Below are 14,545 nucleotides of genomic sequence, written 5' to 3'. Positions count from 1 at the left end.
TCGGTGAAGGCAACCCAAAAGGACCATGCACAACCGGGTCAAGTAATTACCAAATATAGTTACTTGCTTAGATACTAATCCAACAATCTCCCACTTGGATAAGTATAGTAACTCCAAATGTAAATACAATCTGATTAGCAGTCATAGCTCTCAAAGACACTGTCAAACTCTGATCTTATCAGTAACCTATCCTTCAGATAAGGGATCGTATAATCCTTTGTTCTTAATATCGTGCGGACAATCACATGGAACATAGTCATACTTATTGTACAACAGTTTGTTTCTCGATCTCAGATTCGTTTGACATAGAAATTAATCGAACACATCAATTCAGTCCTGACACATAAGTCAAACTAAATCATCAGGGGGCCCCGTTATTGCTTTTAGCATTTTAGGATAAAAGGAACAGTTAAACTTCGACTTATATGTATTTACTATTCACTAATCAAATAATACACAACAATGTGTTTTATAACATCAAGTTATTGATGTGTTGATGCATTATCAATGTACAACCAATTATCCAACAATAAACCATATATCTATGTTTTAAGACCATATGATATTATCATCTTGCGATCACACGTGATTAATTCCATGAAGTGATTCCAACAAGCATGGGTCTATTCCAATGCTCAAAACTTGTTCATAAGCACTCATGAATGTTGTAGCAAACGTTTTCTATGTCTAACACACTTCAGATAATCTACATACCAATTCATGACAGTCTTTATTCATACCTACTTCCAACATATGAATGATTGTGGACCGTTCGAATAATCTTATTATTCAGGAAGTAAAAACATGCAAAATAAAACAATAGGTTAACAATTAACACAAGACAGTAACTTTACTCATAAATAATACCATTTATTTAATCATCAAATGTCAATTACATTAATCTATTACACGTTTCTAAAATATCTAATCTAAACTAATAATGTCCCTTAGCCCAATGCTCCTAGCATGCTGCAGGTGCTTAACCCTACTCAGTCCCTTCGTAAGAGGATCAGCTGGGTTATCCTCTGATGATACCCTCTTCACTACGAGGAGTCCTTCTTCTACCCAATGTCGAATAAAGTGATATTTTCTGTCGATATGTCGATATCACAATGATCCCTCGGTTCCTTGGTCAAGGCAACCATTCCTTCATTATCACAGAAAATTTCCATAGGCTCCTGTATGGCTGGCACAACTCCAGGGTCTGCAAGGAAGTTCTTCATCCATATTGCCTCTTTTGACGAATCTCTCGATGCAATGTATTCTAATTTTCACGTTGAATCGGCTACAGTATCTTGCTTGGAACTTATCCAAGTCACTCACCTCCATTAAGGGAAAGACCCAGACCGACTGCAAACGGTAGTTGTCCGTGTCGGTCTGAAAACTGGCATCACTGTACCCTCGCACCTTTAAGTCATCACTCCCACTGAGGACTAGGAACCATTCGTTGGTCCTCCGAAGGTACTTAAGAATGTTCTTGATTGCGATTCAATGTACTTTGACAGGGTTCCCTTGATATCTGCTGACCATGATCAAAGCGAAGGCCACATCAGGATGAGTACAAGTCATAGCATACATGATCAAGCCAACTGTGGAAGAATAAGGTACTCGACTCATCTCTGCTATCTCGGCTTCAGTACTCGGACTTTGAGTATTACTTAATTTGGCATTACTTTGGATTGGTAACTCCCATTTCTTGGAATTCTCCATACAAAAACGTTTTAGTACCTTGTCCAAGTAAGTATTCCAACTAAGTCCTATTAGTCTTTTACTCCTGATTCTCACTATCTTTATTCCCAAAATATAGGCAGCTTCTCCGAGGTCCTTCATAACGAAGCACTTCCCAAGCTAGGACTTTACTTCCTGCAGCGTCGGGATGTAGTTTCCTATGAGTAGTATGTCATCAACATACAATATGAGGAAGCTTACAATACTCCCACTAGCTTTGACATATACACATGATTCATCCTCGCTTCGTAGAAAAACAAACTCTTTGACTTTCTCGTCGAAAGAAAGATTCAATCTCCGAGATGCTTGCTTAAGTCCATAAATGGACTTCTCAAGCTTACACACTCTATTGGGATGCTTCGCATTGACAAAACCATCTGGCTGAGCCATGTAAACATCCTCAGCCAACTTTCCATTAAGGAAAGCGATTTTGACATCCATTTAGCATATTTCATAATCATGAAATGCAGCAATGGCCAACATCACCCTAATAGACTTTATCTTCACAACTGGTGAGAAGGTCTCATCGTAGTCAACTCCGGGAGTTTGAGTAAAACCCTTCGCAACCAATCCTACCTTATAAGTGTGCACATTTCCATCCATGTCGGTCTTCTTCTTGAAGATCCATTTGCACCCGACCGTCTTACGACCTGGTACATGATCAGCCAAACTCCAAACTTGGTTATCGTACATGGACTGAATCTCACTTTCCATCGCCTCTTACCATTTTGCAGACTCCGGGCTTGCCATGACATCCTTGTGGCTGTTAGGTTCATCCAAATTTATTAGTGTACTATAACCAATATACGTATCACCCTCGCTTGTTATATCAAAACCATATAACACAGGTGGAACACTAACTCTATTGGAACATTTAAGAGGTAATGATTCGTCAATCGCTTCAACCAGAGTTTCCTCCTCGGGTTAAACGCCAACATTAGAGGTTCCTTCATCGCTCGACTCTTGAATCTCTTCAAGATCGATTTACCTACCACTGTCCCTTTGGCTTATGATTTCTTTCTCTCTCTCTCTCTCTCTATCTATCTTGGTAAACCCCTCTCCTCGCAACGAAGACAACATTGCCATTTGGTCTATATAAGAGATATCCAAAGGACTTCTACGGGTTGCCGATGAAAATACACTTCTCACTTCGAGGCTCGAGCTTGTCGTGAGTCTCTCATTTTATTAGATCCTCGCAACCCCAAACCTTGATATGTGCTAACAAGGGAGCCTTCCTTGTCCACATCTCATGATGTGTTTTGGCAACCTTCTTCATAGGTACTAAATGTTGGATTAATGTCTAAGTCCATAACTATATTTGTTATGTACTTGACCTGACTCGGCATGGTCCATTTGGGTTGCACTTCATCGACACAATTTATATGGATAGTCTTTTGAGAATAGTATATTTATGATTTATATTAGTATATTATAAGTTCTAATATATTAATAAGGAATCATATTATTTAATTAGTATTGATCAAGACTTAATTTAGAATTAATTAAGTGATCAAAATGAGCTAATTAAATATGGACTCTTATATATATGGAATGGGCCAAGTTCATTTAGGTTGGGCTAAGATTTCATGGATAGTCCATGAAGTCTTTAACCCATCGATCATACGAAATGAAAGGTCATGGGTTTAACCCTAGTCTCCATACTATATAAAGATGTCCTTGGTTGGTGAAATTGGGACTAGTGTAGGTACACTAAGAAGGGCTAGCTGATTTCACTAAAGAGAACCAAGTATTCATATTCTCTAAAGTCTTCCTAGGTGTTTTGGTGATTTGTGATTCCACTTGAGGCTTCCACACTATTGGGGCTAAGCTCATAAATCTTGAAGACATCAAGTTACATCCAATGGTATGTTATCTAACTAGTACTTTGTAATATAAGAACTTCATAATATGCTAGTTAGGATTAAAGCCTTGGAAAGATCGTATTTGCATGTATAATAGAGAAAACATAGATCCAAGGTATTTAGGGTTGCATGTACACTTAGGAGTGTTAGAATGCTTAAAACCCAACAGTGGTATCAGAGCCAGGTTGTTTTCTGTTATATTGATGCAAATATTTTATTTTCAAGTTGAAAAAAAGGAAAAAAAATATGAAGTTGTTCAAATTTTAAGATAATTACTTGTTCTTGTGAAAAACTAATTATTTGTAAAATTTGAATAATTTGCTATATGAGTTGAATTAGGTCAAATTTAGTAAAGGATAAAATGATATGATTATTTTATTAGTTTTAAAAGTTTGATCTAAAGAGTTTTAATTTTTGAAACCTCCATAAGTTATGGATATGAAAATGTTTAAAAAAAATTGATTCAAAGTTTTTATGGAGTTAAAAAATTTGGTGTTAATGTTTTAAAGAATTCCATAACTTAAGAATAAGTTATGGATCACCAAAAGTTTTTTTGTGTTACCTTGTTTTATGAGTGAATTTAGATTAATGAAAAAATTATGTGATAGTTGGTTTTAATCCAAATTAATCTAAAAGAAGTTCATAAAATGTGTTTATGGAACTTAAAAGTCACGTTTATGAATCTTAAAACTAATAAAAGTTGTCATAGGTTACAAAATGAAGAGTCTTTTTCCTCATTAAATTGTTTTATGACTCCACAACTTGTCCTCAAGTTATGGAGGTTCAAGAGTCTCTTCATTAAATAATTAATAAAAAAAATGTAACCTTAATTAGTTCCATAAGTTATAAAATAAAGAAAAGGAACATTCTTTTATTAGTTTAAAGTCTTCCATAACTTGTCGTCAAGTTATGGAACTTGAAGAGTTTTTGGATTAAAACTACTTTAAACACATAAGTTATGGAATTAATTAGTTTTGAATAATTTCAAAACTTGCCCTCAAGTTTTGGAATTTGAAAAGTGTTCACTTATGAATACTTTAATTCCAAGTTATCCCTTAGAATTTTAAATATTAAAATGCAACCCTTATACTTTATAATATTATAAGTTAATAATATTTATATATATGTATAAGAGTAAAGTCAGTCTTACCGTTAGTAGGCCTTATTCACGAAGCCGGTCTATAAGGTGTGTATAAGGTTACTGCCTATAAAATGGCAGTTTAATCGGTGTCTACTCTCACCCACCGCTTCCTTGACCGGTGGAGGGTCGTTAGCCGAACGGGTAGGACAAGGACTAGAATTCTCCTTTCATTAAAAGTATTAATGATAAATACTAAGTAACTAAACCTTTTGTAAATACCCAATCTTAGTTACTTAGGAAAATGTGAATAAGGTGCTAATCCATGAAATTACACTTTGCACTTTGTTTAAGTTGGTTAGTGGAGCATGTGTGGTTAGCCGACACACTAACTCGTATTTAACAAGGTAGGCAAATGGTAACTTAATGTTTATCATAGTATCGATGGAGCGTGTGTGGTTAACCGACACATCGATTGAGGGGTAAACACTTAAGGGTACCAAGTAATTTGCATGGTTACTTCACACCTTGTTTTGTGATCCTCGGCATCCCAGTCACAAAACCTGAAGGGCACACTCGAGATTGAAACATGCCATTGAACAGTTCAATGAATCTCAAATATCTAGGAGTTTCAAATCCAATTAAAACCTAACAAGACATTTCGTTTATCTTGGTGGAAATTGGTGAATCATCATTCACCTACCTTCAAATATTTTATAGCTTGGATTACGGCATCCCTCTTCTAAGTTATAAAATAGTTTGTTGGGTCCTAGCCTTAATATTTCATATTGGGTGTCATATTAAGGACTTAAAATCAACTATCTTGAATATCTCCCAAAAGATGTCTGGTTTAGACATTTATGATCTTCCCAAATCTCTTGAGACAAGCTTTCCTAAATGTAGATGATGTCCTTTGGAAATCATACTTCTTTAACCTCCTTAAATTATTTTCCCTAACCTACAAGTTCAAGGTCACTCAAGCCCTACTGGCAAGGCAAGGTCTAGGTGTGATCACTTCTTGGAGATGTAGTCACACATTTTGGAGATGTAGTCACACATTGACAAACCAGTAGAGTTGGGTGTCAAAGTCTTGAGAAAGTTGCTGGTTCAACTACTTTCTAAGTCACATAGTGAGTTCTTTTGGAACACCTACGAAACAGACTATGACAAGACCCTTAATGATCTTATCTATTTGCTATGATCAAATTCCTAAAACTTTATGGACATTGACAATGATGACATTGGATATCTAGTAAAGCTCCCTCTTCCCAGTGGAAAGGGATCGGCCATAGTCAACTCGGTTGACCAAATGGTAAAGAGAAAGGCCAAGTCTGAGATAGTCCCGTGTCCCATTATCAAAGGGTCCATATGTTTATATTGCCAAAGAAAGGGGCATTAGTTGCAAAGCTGCCAAACATACCTAAGGATGTTAAAGTCAATAAGTTTGACTCTACTTCAGGTAAAGTCCGCTATCTAACTCTGCTAAGTTTCTATTCTGAGATTCTTGATACATGATGTGACTGGGTCACATGGTGATGTTTTAAGAATCAAAGAAAAGTGAAGAAACTTAAATAAAGAATATGTTCAATTTGATCGCGTAGATGGATTTCTATCACATAGTTTGAAGATTGGATTCTTGAGCTACTTCTTAGGAGTTATGAGATATTGCTTAGGAATAGATAACAACAAGTTTTCATATGGATTGTAAGGATAAGTTTTTCCACAAAGTTTTAAAATAAAAGAAAATTTTTTGATTTTATTTATTTTAAAATATCCTTACAATGGCATTTGAGGAAAAATTGTTGCTTATATGATTCCATTAATAGCAAGAGTGGAAATATGAAATTGATTCTTTCATTTGTGGTAATGTCTAAATTTACCAAATAAGGAAAGATTCTCATCACCGAAGTTTCAATTGGACCGGAACTTGGAATCATGCAAGTTGTATAGCATGATGAATGAGAACTTTCAAGTATTGGAAAATTAAGAATATTACTTGTTCACATGGATGTGTGAGTCAAGTAATGGACTAAGGGATCGAGTACACATTCTTGTGCACTGATTAAGTCCACCAAAAAAGATTGATAAGATTATTCGTCATAGTTTACGAAAGCTCAGTAAATATGGTTATACTTACAAGCTTAAATGTAACTTTGAGACATTGGAAAAGGTTCCAATGTAAGGTAGAGCGAATAAGAAGAATCAAATTAGGCAGAAAGATAAAAGTTTCTCAAATCTGAAAAGATGGGAGAGTACTTTAGTATCAGTTTTGTGATAATCTTAATGATTAAGAAACCATAGAACAATTATTTCTCTAAGGGAATCATAGTGCATTCTTATGATTAAGAAGAGGAATCTTGAATTGTTGAAATGGTTAAGTCAAGAAGATGAGTCATACTTCGTTCCAATATAAGTCTTAGAGTCATACTCTAAGATTGTAATTTGAGTGACATGTCTTAAAGAAGGTTTAAAACACTTGTCAAATGTAAGAGTAAAAGTTTCCTACTCTTGTACATTTGACATTGGTAAGTTGTGATGTTTTGGATAAAACAAAGACCAACTAAGGCCAATTTTGTGAAGTGTTTGTCTTGATTTGAATCCACACTATCTCTTGGATGTTTGACAAAGGAGTCTTATAGGTCAAGAGGACAGTGGAGTCTTAAAGGTCTTGAAAGTCTCAAGAACTAATCAAGAATAGAACTTGAAGTTCTTCACTAGCACACGACTTGAGGTTTATAACCTATCATGTTGACATATTCTGTGCCCATTCCAGTTAAAGTTGGCTTTGCATATGAGTTCTTAGAGTTCTCAATTGATTGCGCAACCACTTGGAAGCAATGGCAGGCCCTTGAGCTGCCAGGTGGCAAGAAATCAAGATAGAGTCCAGTCCATATGAGTTTGGATTTGTCATTATCCTTGTCTTGTGACTATGGTTTTGACAATTCACATGGATAAGAACACATACACCAGTAAATCTAAGTGTCATAAGGTTTCTCTCCGATTCATGAAAATGATGGTGAGGAAACTCTTTCACTAAGTAGACTTTAGCTAGATAGCAATTTTAATATTTGCATTCTCAAAGTCGTTAGTGGAGCGTGTGTGGTTTACCGACACACTAACCTGGACTTGTGAGAAGTGGCAAAGGTCTAAACAATCGAGACTATGATTACGACATCCCTTTTCATGGTGCATATTAAAATTGTTCAGACACAAAAGTGTGCTATCTAAGGCAAGGTGTATGATTTTGATAAAGTTTTATCAAAACAATCTAGTATCAGAAATCTGATCTTTGGTAAGAAAGTCAGCTGATTTCTGAGTACATGTCAAAGCTAGTGGGAGCATAAGTGTTATGCTCATAATCATCATGTTAGTGGGAGCATGATAATTATGATAAAGATTTCAAGTTTGCAATGTTAATTATAGAAAACAAAGTTTCAATTGGGAAAGAGTTGTTTTGCTATAATTAAGGGAGAGGAAATTATACTTCATCTCAAATCTAAAAGCTTAGATTGAGGTTTTATTCGTATTTAGTCAAGGATTTATATATGAATTTCATGTTGGAATGGATCAACATAAGGAAATTCTGTATATGGGTCCATTATTTGCGTTCTAAAATTCAGTTATGATTACGGCATCCCTTTTCATAATCTGAATTATGAGAACTTGGCAAATTGAAATGGAAATAGTATAGCAAAAGACTGGTGTAGTCTTTATGTGAGATATCATGAATCGTGTCCCATATGCTTCAAATATAGGATCGATTACATGTGCTATATTCATCCGTTCTAAAATTTTCCAAATGCTTGGGGCATTAAGAAGGGAAAAGGTCTAGAATTGGATATGACTAAAAGGATTAAACAATTGTCAAGGACGATCTAAGGTTTACCAAAGATTAGGTGCTCAAGGATAGTTGGAAGTATAGTATTAATTCTGGAAGGACCATGTTGACATAATCTTTAAGGAGGCAACTCTTGTTCAGAAGTGATAGTCAAAATGAATCTGGAAATGTTTCAAAGTTAGAAATTATTCAATCTGTGTGAGATTAGGAAACTTAATGCAAGAAGGATGTTTCCAAGGAGCTGATCTCCTTTGGAATACTCTGTAATGATTGGTGCCAAGTATTTGTGTGTGCATAATCATTACAAGAAGATCAATGCATATAAGTTTAGAATCTAACAGATTTCAGTAAATGGCATGAGTTTGGAATTCTTGCATTTGCAGTAAGGATTTGGGATTGTGAAAAAGGATCATTGGAGTTATGTTTAATTAATCTATTTCACAAAGTAAAGATCATAGACAAACATAGTATGGATACTTGGTGTATGGCATGACTAGTGTTTTGAAAACATAGTGTACATGATTGGAGCATGGGACAACTATTGTTTTAAATTCAAGAATAAAGTTGATAGTTGAAACAGTATACAATGAATAATGTGTAATCATATGGTGATAAATAAAAGGTGTTTCATTTATATTCATAAGTTCTGAGACCATATTGGATTCGATTATTACTGTGTTTCATTTTGCATGTTTTGACTTCTAGAATAAATTAGGTTATTCTTCCGGAATGACTAAGTTATTCAAACGATCCACAGTCGGTCATATGTTGGAAGTAGATATGAATTAAGACTGTCATGGGTTAGCTTGTAGAGGTCTAAGGTGTTGGACAAAGGGCTACAACACTCGTGAGTGCTCATAAGTTCTGAGTATTGGATTCAACCCGCGCTCATTGGAATCACTTCATGGATTTTATCACGAGTGATCATGAGACGATAATATCTTATATTCTTCAAACCTAGAGATATGAGTTGTTACTATGAGTTGGTTGTACATTGATTGCACGAAAACGCATTCGGTAACTCAGTGTTATAAAACGTGCCTTTGTGTATGATTCAACAAGTAATAGAACAAGCCATATGAGTCAAAGTTTATCCATTCCTTTTACCTTCGGGATAAAAGCGATATTTGTGGGCCCCTCGATGATTTGATGATGACAAATGGAAGTGCTCGGCCGGGCCAGGACTGATTTGATTTGTTCAATTAGTCAGTCGTCATAAATCGGAAATCGGGAAACGAAAAATGGACAGAGAGAATGATTATAATCCATGTCTCAATCCATATGATATCTAGAATGGAGGAATATATGATCTCTTATCTAATGGATAAGTTCGTTGACAAGATCAGAGTTCGACAGCAGCTTTAAGAGCTACGATTGCCAGTTAGGTTTTGAAGCCATACTCAATAATAGTTTTAGACTTATCCAAGTGGAAGACTGTTGGATTAATGTCTAAGTCCATAACTATATTTGGTATGTACTTGACCCGACTCGGCATGGTCCATTTGGGTTGCACTTCACCGACACAATTTATATGGATAGTCTTTTGAGAATAGTATATTTATGATTTATATTAGTATATTATAAGTTCTAATATATTAATAAGGAATTATATTATTTAATTAGTATTGATCAAGACTTAATTTAGAATTAATTAAGTGATCAAAATGAACTAATTAAATATGGACTCTTATATATATGGAATGGGCCAAGTTCATTTAGTTTGGGCTAAGCTTTCATGGATAGTCCATGAAGTCTTTAACCCATGGATCATATGAAATGAAAGGTCATGGGTTTAACCCTAGTCTCCCTATTATATAAAAATGTCCTTGGTTGGTGAAATTGGGACTAGTGTGGGTACACTAAGAAGGGCTAGCCGATTTCACTAAATAGAACCAAGTATTCATGTTCTCTAAAGTCTTCCAAGGTGTTTTGGTGATTTGTGATTCCACTTGAGGCTTCCACACTATTGGGGCTAAGCTCATAAATCTTGAAGACATCAAGCTACATCAAAAGGTATGTTATCTAACTAGTACTTTGTAGTATAAGAACTTCATAATATGCTAGTTAGGATTAAAGCCTTGGAAATATCTTATTTGCATGTATAATAGAGAAAACATAGATCCAAGGTATTTAGGGTTGCATGTACACTTAGGAGTGTGAGAATGCTCAAAACCTAACACTAAGTAAAGGATATGGGCGGCAGTATCTAAGGCATACCCCCATAATAAGATAGGTAGTGAAGCACGACTCATCATGAAATCAACCATGTCTAGCAAGGTTCGATTACGCCTCTCAACTACACCATTCAAATGCGGTGTCCTAGGTGGCGTCAATTGTGAAACTATTCCGCATTCCTTGAGGTAGTCGTGGAATTCAAGACTTAGATACTCTCCTCCTCGATCGGATCGAAGCATCTTGATTTTTCTACCCAATTGATTCTCCACTTCTTGTTTAAACTCTTTGAACTTTTCAAAGGTTTCTGACTTATGCTTGATTAAGTAGATACACCCATATCTGCTATAATCGTCGGTGAAAATCACATAGAAGCGGTTCGCATCCTTTGTGGTGGATCTAAAGGGCCCACACACATTGATGTGTATAAGATCCAATAAACCATCACCCCTATCACAAGTGCCAATGAAGGGTGACTTTGTCATCTTTCCAAGTAAACAAGAATCGCACACTTCATCGTCCCTATGGTCGAATGACTCCAATACACCATCCTTTTAGAGTTGGGCTATGCGTTTCTTGTTGACATGTCCAAGTCGACAATGACACAAACATGACTTATCCATACTATTGGAACAATCAACACACAACACATCATTTCCTAAGTTATCTACAACCATCACAGTCTCATATATTCTATTACAAGGCAATGCTTCAAAATATAAAACATTATTAAGATAAGCATAAATAGAAACCTTTTCATTATCAAATGAATATCTAAAACCTTGTCTATATAAACCATGAAATGAAATGGTGTTTCTTTCCATATCTGGCGAATAGCAACAATTGTTTAAATCTAAACCTAATCTATTACTAAGCACTAAGGAATAAACTCCAATCTTGGTGACAGGCGACAATCTTCTATTTCCCTTGATTAGATTTATCCTTGCTTGCTCCACATCCCTATTTCTTCTTAGTCTCTGCAAATCAGAACATATGTTAAAACCAAATCTTGTATCAAGAACCTAAGAAATAGCATGCAATGAATCATTAGATTTAATTGTGTAAATGTCACACCCCCAAACCAAAACGGCGAAATCGTTCGAGGGCGGATGACTTCATGTAGTATCGAAGCAGTTGAATACATAGTAAAGAAAGTAATACAACCAACATATATATAATTGAAAAGTTTACATTGTTGAAAGGTACTTGTTTCAAAACAAATTACAATATGATGTCAAAATGAAATTAAACTAACGCCACAACGTCCCTTCTTCAAAAGCTGTAGTTTACCAGTATTACTGAATCCCTGAGAAATACAAGTGGTTTTCAAAGAGTAGGTATGCATTTAAGCTGGTGAGTTCATAGGTATATAGTGACAATGTTTGTATGAAATATAATGAAAATGGTTTGTACATGTTTAAATGTTCCTAGAAAATCCCATATTTTCTACTATAGTAGATGGTAGTTTAATTGTTCCAAAACTGTAATGCAATAGTGCTTTTCATGCCTAAAATAGTAGGTTTATGTATAAATCGTTAAGGCATTTGAAAAACCCCGTAAATCAATGTGATTTTAATACTCCATGTGAGTCTTATAACCATACTATTTGACCAAGATGCCTATAACAATGTTCTTCAGGCGTTAGAAAGTTATAACGTTTGTCACCCCAGGCCTGCTGGCCTAACTGTATCTAACAACTTAGGTGTGGGATTGTCACTCCCATATAGATCTATACACAAGTATCATACTCCTCTTACAAGGGATTTTGGTATATAATACAAGACTTAAAATGCATACTCGAAAGTACGTGAAATGTCTCACAAAACTTAGTATAAAACAGATTTACGTATGAAAATGTCCATTTGTTCTTGTGTACGAAAATATCTCTTTGATATAGTATTTCTAGTATGTAAATGTTCATGATTTTCTCGTAAACTATACCTATTATTGTTTTTCAAAGTGTGTGGTTCGTTCGTATAGTAAATCCTAGTGTAATGCTTACTTGTTATGTAAAGTATAACATTTAAAGTGACATAAATGATCACATATACTTAAACTATAAATAAAGTGTTTGATTCGTATATATATATATATATATATATATATATATATATATATATATATATATATATATATATATATATATACAACATGTTTTTTTTTTCCGAAAAACAAGATGTTATCGAGAATATATATTGCATACGAAAGTTCCCATGTAGTAGTTATGTATCATATATGATTTACTTGATAAAAAGAGTATATAGTGAAACTTTATGTTACACACGATAATAACCGTGTGTTTAATTGTATCCCCCCCCCCCCTAAAAGTTTATAAAGAGCATTGATAAAACATTTGAAAGTGTAGTTTATAGGGGTATGAACTCACTTGATTGATGGGAGGAAGCGAGATGAAAATCAAGCAGAACTTCGACTTGGAAAAGTTGAGTTTTCTCAGGATTCTTGGGAATCTCGGGAGTCTCGGGAGTGTAGAACCTTCCTTTGGAACTTTAGTGTGAAAACCGGGGCTTCAGGAGGGCTTTGGGAGCCTAACCGCAGAGTTTTGGAACGAGAGATAGAAGAATGGAGCACCTAAACCCGACACCCCAAGAGTTTTATTTATAGGGGTTGATTTTTCTCAGGATTCTCGAGAATCTCGGGAGTGTAGAACGTTCCTTCGGAACTTGAGTGTGAAAACCGGGGCTTCGGGAGGGCTTTAGGAGCTTAACCGCAGAGTTTCGAGACAAGAGATAGAAGAATGGAGCACCTAAACCCGGCACCCCAAGAGTTCTATTTATAGGGGTGGATTTTGTGTGCCACGTCGATGCAAAGGATGGCCACGTCATGGGGAGCAAATCCTATCCTCTTCCACAATCCTATCCTCCTCTGTTGACAAGACGCCATCAGTCATGTTGCCACGTCGCGGCCAATTGTACCACGTCGTGGCAAGCCTGTCAGCCTCGGATTTCGGGTCTCAAACTTGTAAAATCCGTAACTTTCGCGTACGAGCTCCGTTTTTGACGTTCTTTATATGCACACGTAGGTGAGAATATACTCTACAACTCTCGTTTAGACTTCATCGGATAATTTTGATTTTATTTTTAATTATTAATTTTTAACAGGACGGACTTGGAAAAGTCCGTTTAGATTCCATAACTCCTTCTCCGATGACCATATTCGTCAAAATTTTTACCGTTGCGCTACTTTAGTTGAGACCTTCGATTCATATTTAGGTTGTTTCGGTCAAAAGTCTCTCGATCTCTATTTCCAATTTTTAGCTGTCTACTACTATATCCAGATCTTGGAAAAATCATAACTTCCTCATACGAAGTCAGATTTGGACATTCTTTTTATGTATGCTCACGGTTTAATGATATCTAAAACTTTCATTTAGATACATAAAGGTAAAAACTATTGTATTGAAACTTCATGTTTTTCGTTAATCGGTGTTGTTGATTTTGTCGTAAATCTTAGAATGGTCATAACTTCTTCGTTATAACTCGGATTTTTGTGTTCTTAGTATTTCTGTAAACCTTGACACAATATGTAGCATAGTAGGTAACCAAATAAAGACTTTTGTACATTTTATTTTCAAAGTTAATTTCATTAATTCAAAAGTGGTTACAATACTTGACTTTTTAGGTCATTACATAGAGTCGAAATATTGGGTTGTCACAGAAAATATCTAAGAAAGATGGCTTGATCTTCCCATCCTTGATGGCTTGCAAATATTCTGGGAAGCTTCTCTTCCAATGCCCTATCTTGTGGCAGTGATGGCACTCTGCCTCCTTAGGGTTGGAGTTGGGCTTAGCAGAACTAACATTGGTTTCACTAGAAGAGGTACCATCTTAGGACTTTCCCTTGTGATGG

This window comes from Lactuca saligna, chromosome 5 (genome assembly GCF_052625555.1).
Source record: "Lactuca saligna cultivar CGN05327 chromosome 5, ASM5262555v1, whole genome shotgun sequence".
In the NCBI taxonomy this organism is placed as follows: Eukaryota; Viridiplantae; Streptophyta; class Magnoliopsida; order Asterales; family Asteraceae; genus Lactuca; species Lactuca saligna.
This window is presented reverse-complemented; position numbering follows the sequence as displayed.